The 20,446-nt window shown below is 39.4% G+C and overlaps 1 protein-coding gene across 5 annotated transcripts in view; it reads left to right on the forward strand.

The window, feature by feature from the left end:
* Positions 1–20,446, forward strand: part of ARHGEF28 (Rho guanine nucleotide exchange factor 28) — a 119,722-nt gene that overhangs the window by 31,241 nt on the left and 68,035 nt on the right. Inside the window, exon 1 of one of the 5 annotated variants that reach the window (XM_018918442.3) lies at positions 3,863–4,187. The exons of the other annotated variants lie outside the window; for them this stretch is intronic. The gene's annotated coding sequence lies outside the window, so the exon portion shown is untranslated. Of the gene's footprint in view, positions 1–3,862; positions 4,188–20,446 lie in introns of those variants that run through there. 5 annotated transcript variants of the gene reach the window in all.

Here is a 20,446-nt window from a genome sequence, read left to right on the forward strand (position 1 = left end):
GAGAAAGGCATTACAAAGGCATCCACATCTAAACAGCAGAGACTTCTCCTAGCTGATTGTTGCATTGCAGTCAGCCTGCTGTTTTCTTGGTCTTGTGCCCTGCATCCCCTGGATTTCCCTCTGCACCATGCCCTGTTTTCAATTACTTGCAATGGAGGGAACATGGTATGCTTCCATGAGATGAAAACAGACTGGTTTTTTGGAGGAAATTTGAGGATATGTGTGTTCAAATCACATCTGGCTGAGGGGGAAATTGTACTGTGGTCTCTCATTTTTGAAGTAGCACATCATCCACAGGTTTTGGGAAGACTTAACTGTGCTTATTTAAATATTCCTCCATAGAAGAAGGTCTCAGATCCAGGTGGACAACGGTGTTTGATGAGAAGTGTTTGACTGGGCTTTGAAGCAGTGAGTTTCAGTCAGATCTGGGCTGCGTTGGTCAAGGCGAGGTTAGGTGGTGCTTTGAGAAACTTCCTCTAGTGGAAGCTGTCCCTGTCATGGTAGGGTCTTTGGAGTAGGTGGTCTTTGAAGTTTAATTCCAACCCAGGCGTTTCTGTGGTTCCATGTTGCTTATGGTTCCATTTAGCAAAGCAGTTTACACATGCTTGAGTTGGATTCAGTGGCATAAAGGCTGCACATGCTCAAAAACTTTGAAATATCTGTGCTATCTCATTTTATAGATGTGTAAACGCTATAGATCATGTAGGTGTTGGTAACTAAAATGTAGCAATGATCATCCTTTCCAAAGACTGAAATTAGAAACACTTTGTAGACCTTGGAGGAAAAAACTACCCCATGATTCACTACTTTCCTCTGTAGCTCTGGATCCTACAGCAGATCCTGTGCCCAGATGGACATATATTTTCCTACAACCTGAAATGGGAAGACCAAGAAAAAATTTTAAAGACTGAAACCTGTGGAAAAAATTGTTGCATAGGTGGGCTAGCAGGTCACATATTGGCTAGCCACAATAAGATGAAGTTTAAAAAAATAGTGGTGTGGCATTTTATATGTGTGTTCCACAAATATTTAGGTACATATTACGTAAATTTTTAGTGATATTCTGGTATAGAGAATTCTCCCTGTGTCTTGTTAATGTGTCTACTTCTGTTAGAACTGCAATAAAAATAGTTTTCAGATGCTACATTCAGGTGTGCCGGCTGTTAAAGTGCTAGAGTCTGTGCCCTGAAGCTCCCTTTTACTCTGATGCCTGTAACTTCTTTCATTTATTGAAGGAAGCATGGCGTGCTTTTTCTGGGATTTGACTGTCTGGAAGTTTTGATTCCACTTGAAATGGAAAGGTAAAAAGTCTGCATGGGTTGCCACCAAATAATCAATACCAAATGCTCAGATAAAAAACTGTATCACCAGAGGGGATCCTACAGTGATTTTCCCTCTGTAGTGGTAGGGAAAGTTCCTTAAGTTCCTTGCAATTCTGGCTCTATGGGATGTGGAGATAAATAATTTTTTTTAATATAATAACACTCTTAAGTCCAGCATTTTTGAAAGAGGCTAATGACTTTTCCCTCACTGCCTCCAAAGACATTCAGCTTTGTAGAAGGCAACTCTTCTGTTAGAATGTCCAGAGAGGATGTATTTGGCTGAGACATGACAGCAGCCTTCAATTATGTAAAAGGAAGCTGTGAAGGGAAAGGAGTGGAAATTTCAGTGACGTTTCTTAAATCACTGGAAACCTAACATATTTTTGCTGATTGTTCTGAAAACTGTAGAGCAATGGTCCCTAACTTGACCCTCATGGAGGAACCCTCATGTTTAACTTAATACCAAAATATCAGTGGAAGAAACTGGTTGAGTGGCACTTGAGAATATTTTATTGCCTTTAAGTTGCAGAGACCTTTTGTTTGAGAATATATGTATTAAGGCAAATAAATCCTTCCTTGAAGACAGGCCAGGGAATGGTGTGAATGATGCTTCACCATCCAGTGACTAAGTCATGGTTGTGTACTCTTCTATTTTAATCTTCATCCCCTTGACAATTATGTGCTAAAAAGTGGAGAGGAGAGGAAGGATTGGCACATGAAGTCACCTTTTGAGAAGAGAGAAGCAGGAATTATCTGGCGTATTCTATGTTTGTGTGTATTATTTTATAGCTTATAAGCTTACATGGATCTCTTACTGTCCTGATAAGAAGCCTTTCCTTGAGAAACCATATCCCTTTTTTTATTTTTTATTTTAGATACTTGGCTACGCTGCTGGATGTTTTGCTGAGGCGAGGCAAATTACAGGAAAATTGTTTTTTAACTATCTTCTACATTGGGACATTTACTGGTACTGAATGCTATATTACATACAGAGAATGAGAGAAATAATAAGTAGCTGGAATTATCTAATTCCAGCTGTTTTCTTTGACAAACAAATTAGATTGCATTTAGCTGTTCTTTAGCTCTGCATGTGCAATTAAGTATGTAACTGCTGGTTTTAGTGAAAGACCTAAAGTCTTGTGCCAAAAGAATTTTGTAGGCCTGAACCTGAGCTGTGTTATTTCTGCAGATGATAATAGGTGTCTTTTGACACTTACCAGCAAGTAAAATGTTGGGGTTTGTTGCTGATGATCTTGATCTGCTTGCTGTGGTTTTTTCTAAAAGCCTGAACAAAGAGAAACTCTTCTCCACCTTGTGATGAAGTTGGGCTTGGTTAAGCTTTCCCTGTTCTTGGCAGCCCAGCCTGGAGGGTCATCAGCATTAACATTACCTAATGAGGATGGAGCTACACTGTTAGATTTGGCTTTGAGGAATGCACGCTCCAAACTTGTTGAGATCTTTACAAAGTGCTCATAGTGGTTTGCTCTTTTCTATGAAAATGTCTTGTCATTTAAGGGATGTTGGGAGTACTGTTGTTTGTCTGGCAAAAGTTGCCTATTTTGTGCTGGTTTCTGCTTCTTTTTGCCAGTATTATAATTTTAATCGGTAAATTTGCATTTACAATTGTAAGTAGTTTATTATTTGTGTCCTTCTTTACATTAGAAGTCAGTTAATAGTCAATTAAATGACAGAGGACCAGCTGCACCATCAGGTACCTCTCTTACTTAGCACTGTGTCAGCTGAATCCTGACACACTAAAAACAAGTAAAGACATTCCTTAAAATATATATATATATATATATATATATATATATATATTTATATATATATATAAAGCAACAATGACAGTGCTGCAGTTATGACTCTGTTTTGCTGGAGAGCTGCCACACTGACAAGTAACTTCAAGGACAAGTGCTTTGTGGCACCTTTCATCTGTCTGGAGCTCTGTCTGTACAGTCCTGAGGAGCTGCATGGGGTGTATGTATGTGTCTTGGGATACCAAATGGTAAGCATCAGACACCCCTTCTTACTTTTGGCTTTTCTTTGCAAATAGAAATACGCAAGAATTGGGATACATTTTTATTTTGGTATGTGGTTCTTTCAGTTTTGGCTCCATGCAGCTTGTAGGTTATGTGAGACTTATCTGTACTTCAGCTTAAAAAAAAATACAGCATGGGTACAGTACATTATGTTATGACTGTCTCATTTGTTTGTTATGTCCAAACAATACTGTATTCCCTTGAGATACTTTCTGTTTTTCACTCTTGTGGGATAACAAATCTGCTAGCTGCCAGTTGTGTCCTACTGCTATATATGGCAACATTGACAGGAAAAGGTACTATTGCTCATTTACAGCAATAAGGAGAAATAGGTATTGTCACAGCTTGTTGTTCTGGCTTCTTTAAGTAGTGAAAAACTGTCTTGAGCTAACATTGTTTTTTCCCAGTTGATAGCTAGAAGTAGCTCTGTGTTCTTAAGGCTGAAAAGAGTCATTGGTACATTTTTGTTTGCCCAGCTGTGTTTTCAGTGGATGTTTCAGATTTTCTGACTCTGTTTTTTTGGGGTGGATGTGTTGGGGTCCTCGTGGGTTGTGCTGAGGGCGAGCCGGAAGCTCCCTGTGGCAGTGCTGTCATTCTGCCCATGTAGAGGGGATCTGCTGTGGCTAAAAGAGTTTGTCATTTCAGCTTCCAAGGCAGTCAGTCGCTTGACATTTCAAGAGCAGGGATCAGCGAGGGTGCCTGCATACAGTTTGTTCATTCATCTGGAGCTCTGGTGCTGACGTTCAGTCACACTGCACAGCACTTGCTGGAGTCAGACATTAAGCTCTTCAGAAAACACTTCTGGGACAGACCTCTTCTTTACCAGGTACCACAGACTTTCTTCATGATTTCCAGCTGCAGACTTTTCAGGCTGGATTTGTTTTGATTGGGTAGCCTTTTAATTTAAGCTGCCGTGTCACTGATCACCTGTATAATTTTGTGATCACTGCTGTGGGTTTCTGCTTTGTGTAGGTGTAGCACGTTGTATGTCCGAAGCTGGGGCATGAGAGGTGTTGAGAACTTTGTAAAAGCCTCTTTTGTCTCCCAAGTTGTTTTTTAATCATGGTGGACTCTAAAGGGAGTATCTTTCCCTGAAATCTGTGTCTTCAATTGCATTGCCATTGTATTCATGCTTGTACTTTGGAATATTTAATTTAGTTCCTTTCTTCCGGTAGTGTAATGCCTGTGAGCCTTTATCAAGAGCCAACCCTGGTCTATTATTTATAGCACAAATACAGAGTACAGACTTTTTCTATGGAGTTTAGTTTAGTTTTTCTTATTTTAATGTAAAATGTCTGAAGTACTGTTGTCATAGCCTCCAGGACATCTCTTGATTGAATAAAATAAAGAGAATGCTTGAATGTATAAGTTCTTTAATAGCAATACAGATGCTTACCTGTATTTTTAGATTGAGAGTGCACAACATACATAAGGCTTGTGATCTAAAAACACACTAATGTTGGCTTTTTTTCTGGTCTTGAAATTCAACTTTTCTTTTCCATTCTTAGCTTTGGGTTTCCTCAGTTGTGCACTGATTTTCCTTGTGTTATCTTTATTTCATGCTGCATTTTTTTAACCTTAGAAAATTATTTATATGTTATGTTTAATATAGAAATGTAAGGCATGGCATACTCTTTAGTCCTTATGTATAATCTTATGTAACTACGTTCCTGAGGTTTTGATTTGTTTCAGTACAAAAAGGTTACTCTCTGTAGTTTGCAGAATCCCTGCAATTTGTGTGTGGTTTTTCCATTAACAATAATGAACTCAAAAGGAAAACCAAGACTATAATCAAGAATGTATTGTTATTTATATGAATGCCTTTTTCTTGCACTCACAAAGTCCTTGTTTTTCATTCAGTCGTTGAAATGGAAAAAGAAAGCGTGGCATGTTAGATATTCTCAAAGTCTCTGAAAAGCTAGAAAATTTTGCATTTGGTATTTTAAGGAAAAAGCCTACTGCCCTGGATGTGTTGGTTCCCCTTTTGCCATTCCTCTAGTTGCAGCAGCCTAGGTTCTGTTGTGGGGACCTTATTCCCATCCTGCTCAGCATTAGTGTTGCAGCACTTTCAATCAAGCAGGAATAGACCAGAATAATTGGGAAATCATGTGGTTTATTTAGTTATTTTCTTATATACAAGCTGTTGTTTTTAGACTATGTATTATGTCCAAAAGGAAAGGTAAAATTAATTTTCCTTCTTTGCAAACAAGAATTTTGAACTCTTTGGTTGTATCTAAAGCATTGGGAGGCATTTATAAATTTTTGGTAGGTATTAGAGATTTCATAGTATGTAGTCTTTTTAAAATAGAGATAGAATTTACTGCTGTCCTGGAGTATTTCTTTCATCTACAGAAGACTAAGGCTGTACATCTGGTGTCTCAAGACTGTATAAATGACCACATTGCTGCTTTATGCTTGAGTCAGAAAGTCATGAACTGAAGAAAGGGAGCTTTGTCTCAGTTATGGTGGCATGTAGTGTTGGATTTTTGTGAGATGGTTGCCTCATCTACTCATGCAAGAAAAGCATGAATCTTTCTGAAGTATATTCTTCACTCTCTGCTGTGTCAGTTCTTTCAGTTCAAACAGCAATGGAAAAGTTAAAGCAAGCTGTCAGTAAGCTGAAGTCACTTGTATGGGAGCCATGCCGTCATTCAGCAGTTCAAAAGTAGAAACCCTGTGGCCACTCTAGGCAACAGAGATGGGGGAGATAGTTGACATTGCTGAAAAAGAATGTGAAATTGCAAAATTCTGTGTGACCTTCTTAGGGCAGAGATTGCTGTGTGGTGGTGGTGCCTGCCAGTGGGACGTTGTGGTTCATTGTGCACCTCCAGTAGAGACCTAGATGGCAGGAGAAGGTGAACCACGAGGCAGTCTGAGCTGCTGCAGGCGGCACAGCCAGTGCCGGGCAGAGGTCCTCTTGAGAGGAAGAGAGATCTGGGGACTGATGTGAAATGTGATTTGAAATGTGTCAGAGTAATAAAGGAAACCAGAATGGGCAAGCCAGGCTAGCCATCCAAAATGATTAAGATAGTTTATGATCATTTAAGTAATTTTTTTTGCCTGATGATGGACAGATTTAATAGTTTCCTAACTTTCTTTTGACTTTTTCTGCCTGTCAGGTGTTCAAGTGGGAAACTACCTAGCACAGCAAGAGATGAGCAGAGAAAAATGCAACTTGCCCCACTGAGATTGGGCTTCATGGCTTTCAAATTAGTTTGGCTGCAGTATTCAGCCCAGGATCAACCCTGGCTTTTTCTTTTGTGTTCAGGTTACCGTGTCTTTTCTCTGTTTGCAGCTCCTAGTAGCTGGCAAACGCACAGACAATCTACTAGAGGGAAAGACTAGAAGCAAGCAGAGTAGTAGATGAAAGGACGCCAAAGAATCCATTCTTTCTTCCTCCCACTTTGTTTTTCATTTCTGAGAGTAATTTTTAAAATAGGAGACTGTATCCCAGCCTCCTCTTCCTTTTGAGCAGGAATGATGTAGTTGGTGTGTTTCTGAGTGAGGGAGCAGCCTGGCCAGGGGCTACAGACATGGGGAGTGGAGTGTCTCCTGCCTTCCAGACTGGATCTATCATGTAGTTAGAGTTTAGTCCCAGTTTATTCTCTTTGTATTACCTAGCCATCAAAATTGCTTACTTTGCAGGGATGCTTTTAATGTAAGCGAGAATTCTGAACAGAGCTGTTGTGCAAAGCTGATGTGCTGCTTTTCTCATAGAGAAATAGGTTGTAAGCAGTGAAGTGCAAACGATAAATCTTTCAATCTTTCATGTATTGTAAGCAGGAGATGATTTCTCTGTGTAGTTAAAAATAATTGATTTGTTTTCCCCTTGAGAGATTGCTGTCAGTTTCCTCTGGAAGGTAGCCAATAAAATATTCCTTGTGGAATTTCTCTCAGTCATTTTGGCATTGCTCGTAACATAAGTGTTTGTCAGTCTTTGGTATTGCTCGTGAGTTTTCAGATAAATGTCATGGGCATCAAATACAGTTACTGTAATTTTGATTTTTTTAATAGAGTATTAATTCAAATGAAGTTGAGACAGTGGAAGGTCCAAAAATGCCCTGCAGTACAGCATGCTGTGTAGAAGGTACAGTGTTTTTATTCCATAATGTTGCAATCTTTCAAAGCTCTAGAAAGTTGGCACAGATTCATGCACTATTTATTTATTCAGAAAGATCATGTTTCATATGGTTTTAGAGACCTGTTAGTAAAGAGCAGTGGAATAGGTAAGTCATACATTACAAGAGTTTTGTAAATTATGATACTCCCTACAGAGCGTTGGTTTTCCAATGTCAAACTGAAACTGTTCACAAAATATTATGACGTTTATAGTGACTGGAAAAGCCTTAATTGATTCCATTTTAGGAGCTAGAAAAACGTCAGGTGGTTCCAGGAGAGGGCAGTGTTTAACTGAATGAACTCTCCTGCAAATTCCAGTAAAGCCTAATAAGTTAATAAAGATAGGAGCAGAGTAATGATTTATATGGGAGGTTCTGGGATATGGCCTAAACTTCTTAGTATGGCATAATTTGTTTCCATTAGATGTTCACTATTTTGGTGAGCAGTTTACCTCTGCAAGGAGTGTGGGATTGCCCTTGTGGGTGAGAATGCTCTTTCATTACCAAAATACCTCCCTGTGTACTTCAAAGCAGGCGTGCCTTAGAGCTGAAGAGAAAAATCACAGAAAAGTATCATTCTTCAGCATCAGAAGTATGAGGCTTGGGGACTTATATATGATTCTTAGGAATGAATTAAAAGTTTTTATCAGTTGTCCATTTGTTTATGTGGCTGGCATTGTACATTTGGATAAAGCAACAAGCTGAAAATTGAGAGCTCTGTGAGAGGCTTGGTTTTTCTCTTCAGCATCTGCTGGAGACAGCCTTCTTTGAGGGCAGCAGAAATCTGAGCACATGACAGGACCAGGACCAGGATCTGATGCAGGGAAAGAAAGGATGGGGACTAGCTGGAGGGCATCAGCTAGTAACTTCAAGTGAACGGGTAAAATAGGGACAAAGTCATGAAGTTAAATGTGTGTGCTGCCATTGCTAGTGCTGAAATAATAGCTTTATACCCAGTTTTTCTGGCCATCTTCAGGCAACAAGTATTCTGCCATTAGAAGTTGAATTTGCAGAGAAATAATAACCAGTTGTTAGCAGTTACAAGCTACATATCTGTTATTGTAAGTGCAAGTGAGAATTTATTCTACGGGTTTTGTGAATGACCTTGGTGACACAGGTGAAAATGCATATACTCTAGGTGTTCACCTGAGTGCTCTGCTCTGATCAGGGTGGTCTTTTTGCTGCTCCTTGGGGGACAGAAAGTGAATGGCCTTCATTTGCAGTACTATATGTGGCAGTCACTTGGCCAGTGTGACTTGTAGGTGATGATTACTTCCATATTTTTCATAAAAAGCAGCTTTAACTTGGTCAGACTTGCATAAGCAGAGTGCAAACATCAATGGGTATTCATACCCCAGAGAGAGACCATGAGAGTCTCCGGATCAGGACATCTACTCTCATTTTGGGTTCTGATAAGCAGCAGAGATATTTGGCATAGGCACACCTAGCTATATGTGTTTTGAATGGAAGCTGTATTCTTTTGTGCTTCAGGCATCAGAGTTACTTTGCACATGTTTTAAAAGAAAAAAAATTCATTTCAGCACCTGGAAAAGCAAGTTTGTAAGTATTGTAAGTATATTTTGTAAATAGCCAGGACCAACACAAACAGATTGTAGTAAACATGTTGCATGTTCTGTGCTCTGTGATATCTACTTGTAGACATGAGAAGTCTGTAACTACTGTTTGTATGGTTTTAGTCAACAAAGCTTTTTCATCTTCTGATATTTTGATATTTAATCGGTTACCTTATTTCTGCAAGGAAGACTGTTTTCTAACCGCCAAGTCAAAAAAATTAAAAATCACTGAATGGTGGATACTGGTGACTGGTGGCTTGTCTTAAAATTTCCATTTGCCAGCATTCAGGAGATCAAAAGAACTTTGTTCCAGATTGAGTTAAAATTTTTGCTGCTGGAAGCAAAAATTATATGAAATTATTGTGCTATTTTACTACCTTCTGAGTTGCATGCACTGAACTCCTTTATAAAGTGTGTGCTAGGTTCAGGACCTTATTTTGGCACACTCATGTCATGAAAGTATCCCCCTCAGATTTTAAAACTGCTGCCATTCCAAGAAGCAGTAGCTACTCACTCCTGAAGTCAAGATCAACAGGCCTTTAAAACCCCGTGCTGTCAGAACCAGTGAGCTGTTAATGAGAGGAGGCTGACATAGCCAACCTCCTCCATTTCTTGAGAAATGCCATCATATGAAAGCAGTGGGTCACTGTAAGGTGGTGCTCCTGTAGCAACTTAAATTCAAATATATGGAGTGATTAGTTATCCTGGCAGGATGCAGAACAAAAGGTGAAATAAATGGTATTTTGGCTAATTTTATAGTTTTTACTTTTCTCTTTTCTGACTTTGAAATTCCATGCCCATGAGTTGACTGAACACTGTTACCTGGAAGATAAGCCAATTGTTGCTATAATAGATATTGTCTAGACAAAATGGCTTTTTATTTCTGACAATTGTGGAACTGAATGATAATAATGACAAATGCATATCAATACTGTAGAAAAATCTTCTCATGGAAACTTTAAAGTAGGTGTCTGCACTTACAGAAGAAATTGTCTGTTCCTACTAGCTGAAAGGTGGTGTCTGGAATGTTTAGTTTAACAGCAAACAGGGATTTTGTGCTCTGAGGTTGTGCTGCATTAGAATGCAAGGAGAGATATATATGTGAGTGCTGCAGGAGTTTAATTAAAGAGGGTGGATTAATTAAAAATGAATGATTGTGGTACTGATCAGCATGGACCCAGTCCTAGCTCTTGCCACTGTCCAGGGGCCCTGCCAAAGTCAGGGACAGCAGGTTGCAATGGGCACACAACTGCATCCCAGAACTTCATGTCCAAGAGACCTGCTGGTCAGATTGTGTGAGTTAGGTAACGGGCAGCTGTCTTTGAATTGTTTTTCCCAAGATGTATTGATAGAACTCTTTTTTTTAAAACCTTGAGTGTATACTTTGTTCAATGCCAGTAAAGGTCCCCAAACTCCATATACACAAGGCACCCTATGCTGCCTGCTAAAGCATACTTTGTTTAACTGTTTGCTGGAGCTGGAGAAATGAAGAGAATATCTGAGAATTAATATGAACCTGGAGATGAAATATTCAGTATAAAATGAAGCATATTTACCACGATGATTCTATCTATCTGATTTCAATATTATTTTATTTTAAAATATGTTTGCTAAACAATAATGTTCCTGGAAGCATGAATGAGGCTTGTGTTCATTTATATTCCTGTATCGAAATTATTCTTCTTTGCTGTTTCACTGTAGTCTTTCAGGCTGCATTTAGGCAAGACTTGAAAAGTGTGGGAGGTGGGGTTTTTTTGGTGTTGTTGTCTCCTTCTCCACATCCCTTGGAAGAAAATAGAAACTAAAACCCAAACAAACAAAAAAAAGAGTGACAGTGAAGTGAAGATATTTTTTTACTTTTTGTGTTAAAAATGCAAAGTCTAATTTCAGAAAATGCATGACATGCCTGCAGATGAAAAGTGGAGTTCAACTGCTCTGTGGCACTGGTGTGAGGCACAGTCCTTGAGCTGTTGATTTTCTGGGTGTGTGGGGGTTAATCAGCCCAAACATAACTGTGACAATAACATAGCACTTGTTGTGCATCCAGCTTGCATGCTGCCCACAGGATCGCTGCTGCGCGGGGATGCATGGACTGCCCATGTCCTTTGTTCTGGCTTGCCTGCGTGCTTCTTGTGTCCCCTTTCCTTACTGATAAAGGAGAGAGACCAGCAGCAGAAAAAGCAGACCCGGACTGAATTTTCTTGGTATGAAAGGCAGCAATCATTGCTCTTGCAGGTCCTGTGAGCTTGGCTTCTGATGAGTTGTCCCAGGATGATACGAAGGTACAGATTTCTCTTTTTACCAATAGCTAAGCTTTATTTAGGCTGAGAAGCAGCAACCTCTGTGTGCCTACCTGAGCTAAGAAATAAATTCTAGCCTGCCCAGCAACACTTGCTACTATTTCTATGCTGCAGGAGTAGTTATGTGTGTAGATGATAATTATTTGAAAGAACCTGTGGGTTCTTTCTAGTTGTGGGTTGGAAAGCCGGGTTGCAGAAGCAAGCTCTGCTTTTGGACCAGAAAACTCCTGTATTTATGGTGAAGCTTAGTGCCTTTAGGGAGCTTGCAGCTGCCAGTTTGGGGTCAGCACCAGACCTACATCTAGCATAAGTTTCATCCTTCAGACAGCATGGTTTGTTACATCTGAAGAGTTAGTCTCTTAAGGGAGACCTTGTGGGTAGATGTGAGTCCTTAACGGGATGTAAATGGGAATAATGCTTGATGCAAAAAAATCCTGCATTTAATGACATTCCCATTGTCATCTGCTTGGAGGTATTTAAACAGCTTTGGGGAGAGACCAAAATATGTGAGAAGTGCCATTACATCTGTATTTCTGTCAGTTGTATTTGATCTCTAGTCTTATATTCTGCTTTTTATTTATATGTATTCATTTACAAAACTGGAAAATCTTTGTCTTGATGTTTCTTAAACACCTTTAAAACAGGAGCTTGATTAGTACCTTGGTGGGAATGAAGCTAAAATAATAATTTAGATCGAGAGGAACAAAATCTGGTAAAAGTGATGTCAATACCAAATGACTACTGTTTGTTTTGGGTTCTTTTAACAACATTTGAATGTAGTGGAATATTGCTCAGCTGACACGTAAGGTAATTTTTATAAATGTGGTAATCTCTTTAGGCTTTTTTTGTTTGGTTGCTTGAGTTTTTTTAATTTTTGTTGCCAGCTGTGAGGAAGATTGACCATTTGTTTGGAACTCACGTGTTGGTATTGTAATCTGTGACATCTCAGAATTAAATCTGCAGTATGCACACATTTTGGTGTCTATGCTGAAAGCGTGTGTTGGAACAGAGTGTTGCAGCTCATGAGTTTTGCAGGGGGGAAAAGAGTCTGGTACCATACTGATTGTCTCTTGTTTTGATCTGTCAGAAAGGCTATAAGAAATCTGAATGAACATTTCTATAGGTGTGAACAGCTCAGGCATTAGAAATATTTCTAATCATAGAAGATACAGTTCTTTTCTCTGTGGCTTGTAAGAGCACAATTAAACTTTGTAAGAGGCTGAAAATCAAAGTTTGCATGGGAAGTAAGATATGATTTGGTCTCTTTTTAGATTTTGGTTAGGATTTGAGTCCTTAAGGTTCACTTGCATACGGAAGTAGCATGCCGTATCAATTGCATTTATGAGAATGGCTAAAATGAAGTGGCTGCTGCTTGATAGTGTTTGAACTGAATTCTGGAAACCTTAGTTTGCAACTAAGCATAAATACAGTGAAGACAGTGTTCGTCTTCAGAAATATAGCTCAATTTTTCTGTTTCTAGCCTTTCTGAGATTTGGGGGTTCCCTCTAAAGAACATGAAGATCATGTCTTGTTGGCCATAGGTAAGAAAGAATTTAAAATTTTTACTTCCCAAAAGCTGCTGATAGGTAGTGTCATGTCAGTTACACACAAGATAGTTTCTTTCAAAGAGGAGAAGGTTATTGACATTGCAGAGTAACTTGCTGAAAGATCAGCCAGTTGCATCTATGTCAAAGAGAGAACCTCTTTTATCTTGAGCATATGTAGATGGTGTAACCAACAGTGCTGTGATGCCAGGACTTTTCAGTAATGTGTTAGGTGTTGTAGGAACAACCACCTTGAAAATAATATCTGATAGAGCAAACATATGGGACTGAAGCCGTATATGTGGCTGAAGGTGAAATAAAGTCTGTAGAAATGTTTAAATGACACAGTGAGTAGTCGTGGGCCTGGTAGGATAGTATAGCCAGCTGTGCTGGACAGCACATTTATAGACTGAAACTCCACTGGAAAGGTGTTTTCAAGCCTTGTGGAAAGCTACAAGAACAGTATACAAACATGGGCTCATGGAAAGCACAGCAAGTTGGAAAATATAATGTGTAACTAAGCTCTGCAAGTGGGAGCTGCTGTGCCAGGCAGAGACTGCCAATCTGACATCACTGGCCTGTGGTCCAGTGCTGAGCTCAGCCCAAATGGAGGCATTCTGCATGCAGATTTTGGTGGTGCAAAGTGAAGATTCACTTTGTGTGTGCAGGAAGGAAGGGAATAGATGTGCATGCATAGCGGGGATATATGTTAGAGGGAAATGAGCTGAGATCAACTAAGAGACAGTTCTAGGATAAGAAGCTGGCAGCCTATTTTATTACCTCTCACTAAACCAGCATCTAGTTATCTATTGTTTTAGTTATGCCAAATACCTGTACTTCAACTATTGGATGATGATTTTCTCACTGTCTCATACAGGAAATATGAGAGCACCATGAGGGAATTTGGGCTAGTAGCAAAAACCCTAATATTCATAGTCATTCTAACTTTGGTGCTTTTGAAAACAGGACACTGTACCACTCTTTGCCTTGCTCAAAAATGCAAGGTATGTGGGATGTTAGTGCCCATGTGTTCAAATCTGTTTTGTCATGCAAGACCAAAGTACTGGACTGTACCTCAGTGTAGGAGTGTGTGGAGCCACTGGGGAGTGATTATGGTTTGTTCATATGAAAGCCACATTTGCTCTGGTCTTTGTTCCACTTATACCATCTGGACAGAACATAAAGTAATTTAAAAGCTGACAAAGTAGAAGTTCTCCACCCTGAAATGATAACTGATATTTCTTTTTCTTACTCCTGAAAAGGACTCTTTCCTTCTAAGACATCATTTTCACAGAGTTGCTTGTGATAGCTGAAAGGCCCTCTGATAGTCAGGCCCTCTGGCTTATTCTCTGATGCTGGATTGGGCAGATGCATCAGACCCTAAGTCCTCTTGGAGGAACAAGCAAGTGACTTTGGCCATGGTTCGTACTGTTAGGAGAGGTAGTGCAGATTTTTAGAGAAGCTAAGAGGGTAAAAAGAGTGGTGAATTTGAGTATGATTTGAGTATGACAAGTTTTAGGTGCTTAAAATTTGATTTAAATAAATTTTCTTAGGCATCTTATTTGCATATAAAGTAAAATAATAATGTTATTATTATGTAGATACACATCTATGTGTTCTTACATGTGTGTATGTGAAGTGTGTCCTGAGCACAGGATTATCTTGTATTAAACTGAGAAAAATTCCTTGTTGTAATGCCTATATGTGAAAGAAGCAACCATCTGTCGCCCTCTTTATCTTAATTACTTTAGAGTATGTTTAAGAGTTGACTTGTTTGTGGAAAAGCTGCAGTGAAATCAGTTCTACTTGTTTTAGAAGTCTCTGTAACTGAGAGTTAGACTGCCCTGTGTAGGGACTGGAGCATGGACTTGCTGCTGGCCGTACTGTGGGCCCGTCTCCAGGCTGTGCACTCAGGCTGGCCAAAACACTCATCACACAGACATCCAATGGCACTTTGCCATTGACCTCAGCAGGGCCTGAAGGGCTTCCAGTGAGCACAGTGTATGAGATCTGATGGGGCTGAATTGCAGGCTAGGGAATGAGTGGACTGTTGAGTGTGCAATAAAAAGTGGAAGTGGAGAAGGATGAAGAAGGATGGAAATAGAGTTTGGTGACAGCCAGAAATTTGTAGGTTTACCAAAGCTATGTTCACTGTTTTATGTGAATGTAAAAATCAGCATATGTTCTAACCTGACTCATTTAACCATATTGCTAAATATCATAGGTTTCTTACCCTGAATTGTTTCAAACTCTTCTTATTAAAAAAAAAAAAAGTTTGCTTGGCAGTGCTGTTAAATGGCAGTGGTTTTGGCAGGAAAAGCACACAGTGGGGGATTAGAAGAGAAATTCAAATAGTTGACAGTGGGGGAGAGGGAAACAGCTAAAGGGGATTGAATGAAGAAGAATGAATAGAAATAAGCAAACTCTGGAATCTCACCAGTAGTTGGATGAGCAAATCAAAGAATACTTGTAAGAGTGAGAATGCGAGTGCTCTTTGAGTGGGGGTACAAAGTCCCCCACTTCTGTTTCTCCTTCCTTTCCTATGTGGTTTTTGCTTTAGAAATCTCCACAAAAAAAATCAATGTTATCATGGAATGGTTTCCATTGGAAGGGACCTACCTTTGAAGTAGCAGTGGCTACTGGAAGGGCTCTCCTGGTCCTGCTCTCTGTGTTCTTCCTCAGATATCCCTTTCAAGCATGTTGGTCATTATGGCACTTTCCCCACAATGTTTGGGAAGTGCCTTTGCAAAAGTGTTTTCAACATTTGGTAGGATACTAAAAGTGCACCAACTCTCCTTGCTCCCTATTTTCCTCATCTTTGGATTGGGACCTGGCTGCCTTAGCCACCAGGTCTAGTACTGAGTCTTGTAGTTTGGTTTTGAGAATTGTAGTTCAATTTTTTTAATGCAAAATGTTTCTCATCCTCCAGGATCTCTGAAGACCCCCAGGGATATCAGTCCTGGGAGTGTGATAGGCCAATAAGAAGCCAAGTAGATGATGAGATTTGGGTTTGCACTATTCAAGAATGGAAGGAATAGGAGTAGGGCACAACAGGATGCTAGACCAGGCTTAATGGGAGGCTGTAGGGAGACACTCCAGTGCTAGTCACACTTGCTGGTGTTCTTTCCCCTCTTTCTGTCTCCTTTGGAAATTGTTAGAGATCTGTTTTATGTTTACGAGAGAAAAAACTGCTAAACAAAACCCAAAACCAACCAATGAAACATTGCCTTCCCCATGGACTTTTTTTCCTTTCTATCATTTAAGGTAAACATGCTGGAAATGCTGAGAGAAAACCACTATCTGTTGGGAAGAACAAATAAAAGGAATAAATGGAAAGCAACAAAAAAAAGGATTTCTTTTTTCCTTTCAATATCATGCATGTGTTTTATTGCCAGGCATTGTCATCCTCAGAATCAGCAACCCTGTACATTTTGGGAAAAGTCTAGAAGGTGACAGCTGTATGCTGTTACTGCTGGGCATGTAACAGTGTGAGCAGGTCATGGGTTTTTAAACATTTTTAATTTCTTCCTGTTCTTCATAGCTGGTTGGGAAAAATAATGTTTACAGAACCATTTATAAAGCTGCAAAAGTTTCTCTTTTCCATTAAGAAAAGTGACCCAAACACCCAGTTTTTCTTCCAAGGAAATACAGCTTTCTGCCCCAACCCCCCCTAAACTTCAGGAGTGGCTGATGATGGTAATTTTTCAAAATAATTTCCATGATCTCCACGTTACATTGCCAGCAACATAGTGGTGTCAGTCTCTTCTATTCTGTTTGTTCTGCCAGTGATGAAAAACTCCTGGAAGCCATGTTTTGTCAGAGATAAAATTACTGATGCCAAATTTTTGGCAGTTCACTGTGTGACCAGGCAGCTACAAAATATTTTTAGTAGAGTCTGCCCTTTGATTTTCATGATTCCACAGACATCCCCATTTAACCACAGATCAGTTTAAGGAACGGAGCATAATTGCCATAATGATCTTTTTTTTCTGTATACCGGTGGGCCTGTACTGAAATATGCAGAAAAATCTGGTTTCAGTGTTGCTGTTTTGTTCTTTTCTTTGATTAGATGTCCTCACCATGGTGGGCAAGACTTAAAAGTGGTAAATTTTTTTTTCTTTTAAGATAGAAAAAAGCATGGTCGTGCTCTCTGGAGTTTTTTCTTTGTGCAGTTTTTGTTATGTCTGTAAAATTATTATATTCTGTACTTACTGTGGTCATATATATGTATTTTGCTCCTTTTTTTTTGTGGTGTTGTGGTTTCCTTGTTTTTTGTTCTTTTTTTCTTTCCTCTGGGATTTTTATGGTAGAATGTTTGCATTTGGAAGTGTTTGGAGTCAAGTGTGCCTGTTTTGACATTGGAACTACAGGAAATAATTTTATGGTTACTGATAGGTAAGAGTGAAAGTTAGTGTGTTAAGTGTTGCCAATTTGAGACAGCTACAAGAGTCCTCTGATTCAGGCTGTGCAGATCTTTTCTGTTTGCAGTCAAATTTATATTCTTCTGGCAGCTTTCCATCCTATGTTTGTTTTAGGTATGCTTTGAGAGAGGCAGAGTGATCCTGAACAGCATTTCTAGTCCAGGACCTGCAGACTTCTGCTTCAGTTTCTCTCTTTAACAGATTTCTAACAAGACTTTGGGCATATCACTTATCTTTTCTCTGCAACTCATTTTTTCCTGAAAGAAAGAGGACTGCAGAGAGCAAGGTGATAAAGGGGCACTACAGTACTTGGATGATTTGAGATATGCAAATACTCAGACTGGTTGTGCTAGTCCAAAGAAGTTCAGTTTGTGGTAAAGAAAAATTTAAACCCCCTAATTTTTAGTCAGAAGGTAGATGACTTGAAAGTTGCAGAGGGAAACAACCACTGAATAAAATTGCACAGTCACCACTGCTGCTAATGATGGTGACAATTGTACTCTGGGATTTTGGTCTGCAGCTCTGACATCTTTTTGCTGCTTCTTCCACTTCGCAAAACCTTTGGATAGCTCCTTGCACTAGAGATGTACCTTGGGGTTAGTCTGTCACAGTACTGCCAGCACCAACCCTTAATTTAAACATGACAGTAACTTATTTCTGTAGATAAAAATGTTCACATTTGTTTGGAGTGTCTATAAACAATGCAACATTGAAAACTGCAGAATAGTTAAGAGCTGCAGAAGATACAGGAAGTCACATTTTCCTGGGAAAATGTTCACAGTTCAGGCTGTGAGTTTAATTAAAAAGCTAGGGAGAAATCTGGAAGAAGCAGCATTAGGCATTGAAACAAGCTTGTTCTTGTTGCTTGGAGTTTCTTCCGCTCTCTTGATTTTCTGAGGCATTATAATTCAAGCTAACCTCAAAAGGAAGAAAGAAAGAAAGAAAAATCAACAAGCTACAAACATACGGTTTCTGGCTTCCCAGAATTTGTTCTATTCCTCTGCCTAAAATCTCGAATAAATTTGCTCAACAAAATAACCCTTCATAAAGGCGCTTTTTAAAAATTGATGTTTAAATTACCTTTTTTTTAGCCTGTCTTCTGCCCAGTTTCATTTCATGCTAACAAAAATGAGCAATCTGCAATGTATCTAATGTCAAGTTACTCTGTAAATATGAAATACAACCCAAAAATATAATATGAAGTAAACAGTTGTGGTCTTGAGCGTGCACACAAGAAAACATTTCTCAGCTTTCTTCCTGCTCAAGAGACAACCTTCCCTTGAAGTCTTCCCTGAAACAAAGAAAATTGGATTTTTAATGAGGTGGGTATTTGGTGAACTTTTTGGCATCACAGTCTGCCAGTGTGAGTGTAGACTCAATAACCAAGTCATTGGCACTGCTTCAGTAGAAGCGAGGTCCAAGTCAAACTTCGGTTTGCTTTCACATGAGGCAGTATGCACAGTCCCTGTTCCTGCTCTCACAGGCCTCCATGGAACTGAAACAAGGAAGACTAATCCCTTAGTTCTGCTGCTTTTGCAAATAATCTCTTATTTTCATCAGGGAGCTTTTCATCAGGATGCTGAACAAAAAAGCGACGAGCTTCCCACCCACATTTGTTCTGTGTTTCCCAGCTAGTCTTTTGATCTGAATAGATACTGGACAAGGAGATCATTTAAGCAAATTATCTCTATATGTGCTTTGCTTACTGGTTGTTTCAAGAGTCAGGGCACGCTGACCGCTGCCATGTGAAAGTAGTATTAATGAGCTTCTTATCCTAAACTGAGCTTGCTTGCTACCCTACAGTGATCTTGGTGTTTTATAAAAAGGATAAAAAAGTAAATATCTGCCATCAGCCATGAACCAGACATCAGAAAGGTCTGGGTTAGAGGAATGCTGTGAAATCCTAGCAGCATGTGAGTGACCACAAAGAGTTTGAGACAAAACCCAAGATGATGCAGAGTGTGTGCCCATGGGCTCTTTGGAGATACATTGAGTCAGTATTAGGCACAGGTCATGTTTTTGCCTAAGTTTTGTAAAAATATTGAACCCTTCTCTATCCCACTCTGGTCAGTGCTTTCCAAGGATCTTGGAGTACTAGTACAGTTTGTGCAAAGCCTTTTCTTTTAAATTTGTGAAGGACATTGCTTTTTAGTTTATCAAAGAAACAAGCCTGAAGTACCACTACTTAGAAACAGCTGCTTTTCAAGAGAGGTACCTATGGCTAAGACATCTTTGTAGGAGAATGCATCATTCATTGAATATCACAAACATAGTATTTTTATCATTTATACAAGTATTATTCTTATTAGAGGTGTTCCAAGTGTAGTTGTCACCCTGCTTTCAAAGAAAGCATTAGAAAAGGAACCTCAACAAATAATTTAGTAATTCACATTAAAATTTGAAATGTATCTGCTTGGGAATAGTAAGGAAGTCGATAGAAATTTAGATAGCATGGTCTTCTCTCAGTCTGGATGATTTGCTGCAACACTGTGATTCCATATGCCTTATCTGGGAATGATGAAAAGATAGAGCCATTTGGAAGTAAATGCAATTAGGCATAAAAACTCCTGGACTGGCAGTCCAGCTTAAAGCAATCAGAACGCATTGTGCATAGATTGCCTCTGCTTTTCCTGCAGCCTGCCATGATTGCAGTGTTTCAGTAAACTTGCTGTGTCTTAGAACAGTGCTTTTGGAGATGGATGGGGTGCTCTCCTGGTCTGTGAAGGCAGCAGCTGTTCTGTGTTCCTTTCAAGGCTAGTGTCCAAAAATTGCTCAAATAAGTAAATGAAAAATTGACCCAAATTTCTAGTGCTGCATTGTTATCTTATGTTTTTCATTATTATTTCTGTTATCTGTCTACACAAGATCTACAGAAGATCTACTTGTTACAGTAAGACAGGTCTCAAATGTGGATGAGTTTTGTCATCAGCTGTTTGAATGGAAGAGTGAAGAACAGAGCATGAGTGGGACATGTGAGCAGGAGATTTCTGGGCTGGCAGTCAGGGCCATTTAATCTCATGGCAGAATGTGGCTGGCTTTGATACCTAAGTCACCCAGGACTGTGCTTTTCTGGGAGTGCAAATTCTGCTGCTTTAAACTCGTAGTGGGAGGAAGAGGCTCTGTGATGC

The sequence above is a fragment of the Serinus canaria genome, chromosome Z (assembly GCF_022539315.1).
Source record: "Serinus canaria isolate serCan28SL12 chromosome Z, serCan2020, whole genome shotgun sequence".
Classification (NCBI taxonomy): Eukaryota; Metazoa; Chordata; class Aves; order Passeriformes; family Fringillidae; genus Serinus; species Serinus canaria.